We start from the raw sequence: 4,741 nt of genomic DNA, 5'->3' as shown, positions 1-4,741 counted from the left end.
TGCAACTATTTAACACATTAATATGATTCTGCACCTATTTTATATAACCTATCAACTTATATCAACCGCATCATATAATTAAACTAATAAATAAATTTAATTTAAATTTAAATTACTTTAAATATAATTTCTTATTTATTTATTTAAGGGTATACAATTAACACAAATCATATTCGACGTTAAGACACCGAATTCACATGCTATGTGATACGCTTAACCATTTTGTACATGAGTCAATTTTAAAAACAAACAAAATCCAAAATAAATTGAGTGTAGATGTCGATGTTGAGTAAAAGTCAATAGTTTTCGGTCAATAATATCATGGCCTGTGGTTTTACATGTTTTTAGACAAAGAATATTTGACGTTAAGACACCGATTTCACATCATATGTGATACGCTTAACCATTTTGTACGAGAGTCAAGTTTAAGAACAAAATCCAAAATAAATTGAGAGTGTAGCCGTCGATGTTGAGTAAAAGTCAATAATAGTTGATGGTTTTCAATTTTAAGAACAAAATCCAAAATAAATTGAGAGTGTAGCTGTCGATGTTGAGTAAAAGTCAATAATATCATGGGCTGTGGTTTTACATGTATTTAAAGTTTTTTTAAAATGTTTGAGGATTTTTCAGTGTAATAAGTTAAAATTGAGAGGAAGGCATAGTTGGTTGAGGTCAAGGTCTTTGGGTAGACTTCTCCATTTAAATTGAGGAATTGTTGTTTTTAAGCCATACAATTATGGATTTATTGCTGGATGGTTTTTACGCACTTGAAGTTTTCCCAAGTAAATTATATGGGTTACTGTTCTAATTTTATAATTATTTTTTAATTATATAGTGTTTGATTAGCCCACAAATAAAAATAATATGAAATTGCTAATAATAGAGAAGCAAAGACCCAATTAGCAAGTTCTGGTTGTGATGAATATATAAAGGGAGTGTGAGCAATTAGTAAAGTTAGAAAAGGATAGCTTAGCATTAGAATAATAAAAATAAATTAAAAAAATAATTTTAAGGATGTTTTTTTTTATTTAAATTATATGTAAATGGACTTACCACACCTTTTATTGGTAAAGTTTTGATATACAATTGAGTGAGACGGGAGAGGAGAGGCATGCTTTTCAGATTGGGTCAAAATAATTTCTATAATTTAAGTGTAAAGGGGCATTGTCATGTAAATTAGATTCGGTGAAAGAGTCAATATTGTTAGGTCACCAGTGGTGGTTTAAGTAAGTTGGTATTAATGTAGCTAAAAACTTTAAAAGGCTTCTCAATTCCCAAAAATGAGTGAACAAGGCACTTGGATAGGTTAGAGTATTTTCATTTAAGTCAAAGAGAGACTAAGTAAGCTGGTATTAATGTACCTAAAAACTTTAAAAGGTTTCTCAATTCCCAAAAATGAGTGAACAAGGCACTTGGATAGGCTAGAGTGTTTGCATTTAAGTCAAAGAGAGACTATTTGTAAGCCATAAGATAATAGATTTTGTGTTGGCTAGTTTTTCCTTGGTTTGTTTTACAAGGTAATCATATGTGTTTTCGCATCTATGTAATCTTTTTAATTATTTGCTTTTTGCATCAATTTAATTTTTTCCTTTGTTTTTAATCAAAATAAGTGTCAAAAAGGAGAAGTTACTACTTCCTCAAGAAAGTACTCTAGTATTTGGTCAAGCCACAAAGGGTTTGATAACAGTGCATGGAAAACCAACTTGGAGATGACATGAGATCCTTAATTTAATAGACCCATGTAGAGGAAAAAAACTATAGCCAACCTAGATGGAAACAAACTAATGAAGTTGCTTACAATGAATTGGCATGAATAGAGAGGAATCTTTAGAGATAGAAATTTGTGAACTACATGTAAATGAGAAAACGACTATATAAGAGCTAGTGAAGTCTATAAGAGCTACTAGTCTCAGGTCTAAACATAACGTAGATGGTAGAGAATATGAAGTTTTTTTGAATTGGATCCAAATGATTCCCTCTTCAAATTTAAGAATTCCCCCTTTAAATTTAAAGTAGAGATATTTTGTTAATAATAAAATAAAGTATATGAGATTGTTAGCTTAATAGATTGATTTAAAGGAAAATATTAAAGCCAACATAGATGGAAACAAAATCAGGAAGTTGGTTGGGATGAAGTGGCATGAATAGAGTCCTTGGTGCAAGCAAGCTTTTGAAAAAGAGATAACCACAAAAACAAAAAATTACATTTGAAATGAGAATTTGTAAACTATATGTAAATGGGAAAACCACTAATTATAAACATAGATGATAAGGAATATGAAAGTTTTTCGAATTAAATCCAAATAATTTCCTTCAAATTTAAATTTGAAATATCTTGTTGATAATAAAATAATGTAAAAAAAAAAAAATTATAAAACCCCACATATATGTAGACAAAAAAACTCATTTAATAATAAATCTATTATTATTCTCCGACTTAAATGCAACCAAAACCAGCAAGTGAAGCTTTTGCTCCCTCTCGCACATTACAATGGAGAATACCAAATTTTTTTAAAACTATTAACTATAGGTAATAGCTGGGTCTCACTACCTCATGTCACCAATACCAAATACTTAAAAACACTTCAACTTTCACTAAAATGCACTAATATAAGTGCATAAACACCCTAACACTTTCACTGATTTATTTTACCGGATTAAATGCTCAAGAAATTCCACATTATGCGTATCGGTGGGAGACCTTTCGCACTTTTCCCTTGCAGTGTGCTTATTAGGTACGTCCTATTATTTGCAGCGTCGTCATGGGACTAGGAAGGGATGGGACGATCATTCAGATTCCGTCAAACTAACTCCAAAAAGTCTTACTCCTTTCTTGCTCGCAGGATCCAGACTCGATGTCGCTTTGTGTTCCGTGGTCTCCAATTCTTGTGCCGCGGTGGATTGAGAAGGGTTCACAAAAGGATGCAATGGTTTGATATTTGTACTTCCTTCGCCGGAATTGAGCGAGTTGTGGAAGCTGCTTCGGTCTGCTTGTTTGGCGGGCGGCTCCAAGAAACAGAAAGAAAACTCTCCGTTGAGAGGAGTTGCCGGGATATGAGACCAGAGGTGATCAAAATTACCCACTTTTTTCACCAAGGGAGGCATATAATTAGAGTTGAACTGCGTAAACGCATCGGAATTACTAGAACTGGGCCAGACGATGGGCAACCATTCAGTGTTACCGACGACAGTTGTCTGGGTTCCGGAATTGAAACTATTCGAGGACAACGAGCGTTTCATGGGATGCACAAATTCCGCTTTGGATTGGGGAGATTGGGGGCCGACTCCAAGTTGGGGTCGAACCGATGCCCTGCGTCTCCAGCTGATGTAGAACTGCCGAGGCTCGAGCGATCCCCTGTGAAACGAAACAAAGTCGCCGACCTTCAATTTCTTGTCCTTCACAAACCGACTCCACCCTTTGGTCAGCACGTAGCTCTGGCTACTCTTCCAATACGAGTAACGGCAACGCCAGATTTTCCCCGTGCTGTCCTCGAAATCCAAGAGGGACCCCTTCTCACTGGAATCTATTACCGAAGGGAAATATTTCTGAGCATGCGGCTTGGGAATAACAAGGCGATTCAGTTTGCCCACGTCACTGGGCGTGACGGCCTTGTCGAAAAGGTGCTCTCGCAGAAGACCGGCCATGGCAGAATTTCCATTTCTGTCGTCCGGCCACTTGGTTTCCGTCTCTCTCTTGCCGGACCCCTCCGACCCTGGCTCCTCGTTATTCGTACTGGCCGGCCTAGAAGCCGTCATTATGATCCTCTTGCTCTTATGTTCAAATTCTTCATCATAACTGTGCTTTCGAAGCAGGTCGACGATTTGTTCTTCCCGATTGCCTACTCGGTCGGAACTGAAATTGGTCATGGCGTCCCGACCACGGAACTTGAGGGCCGCGCTGTCGTAAGCTATGGCAGCGTCTTCTTCCTTGTTGAACGTTCCCAACCAAACGCGTTCGTATTTCTCGTAAATCTGTGCACCCCATCGGCCATGGGGCTGCGGAACCATGCCCTTGTACTGAGACGATTGCAACCTACTAGTTTGCTGCAACGACATTAATGAATATCTTCTCATAACCTCAAATCCGTCCGACTCTCCGGCAGACTCCGGTACCACGTTTATTCCGCCGCCCAGTCTCTTCAGCCCTCGATTATTCTTTCCCTTCGATCTTGCCAAAACCCAGTCCTTCAATTGACCTTCCTCCAACTCTAGCTGTCTTCCGTTCTCTGAGAAACCTGTGATAGAAGGGGAGAATTCTTCAGTCACAGCGCTGCCCACCTCATTGTCTTGATTGTGTTCAGTGGAAGAGTCACCCTCCATTGCCTCTTTCATAGTCGTCTCTTGAACTTCAACAGAGGAGGCGCTAGATGGAGAAGTATTCTTCTTGCTGAACTTCAACTCATTTCAGCGTCCATCGGACAGTCCATCTACGACTTCCTCAAAGTGGTTGGAGCAAGAGACTTCTTGGCTCGACCATGCAAACTCATCATAGCACACAGACCCGTGCAGACTAGAATCTCTACTGCAATATATATAAATTAATGATGGGGACTTATCTGCTCACAAACCTAACAGACATCAAGAGCCAAAGACGCCGCAGTTGATAATGTCATGTTCATCTTATTATTATATTCTTTGGAATACAATAATTGAGCATCAAATATTCTTTGAAAGGTTGGCAATAATATCAAGGAATTTTAAAGGTCTGCGCCTCAGGTTGTTTCAGAGGATATTTTAGGTA

The 4,741-nt window shown here is 37.7% G+C and overlaps 1 pseudogene; it reads right to left on the bottom strand.

The window, feature by feature from the left end:
* Positions 1–2,513: 2,513 nt before the first annotated feature.
* On the bottom strand, positions 2,514–4,511 carry LOC149150611 (AP2/ERF and B3 domain-containing transcription factor ARF14 pseudogene; annotated as a pseudogene).
* Positions 4,512–4,741: the final 230 nt, after the last annotated feature.

Source organism: Pinus tabuliformis, chromosome 9 (assembly GCF_031772625.1).
Source record: "Pinus tabuliformis cultivar Carrire ecotype Pingquan chromosome 9, CPIR1, whole genome shotgun sequence".
Lineage (NCBI taxonomy): Eukaryota > Viridiplantae > Streptophyta > Pinopsida > Pinales > Pinaceae > Pinus > Pinus tabuliformis.
Note: the sequence above shows the minus strand (reverse complement) of the source record. Positions and strands in the feature narration are given on the sequence as shown.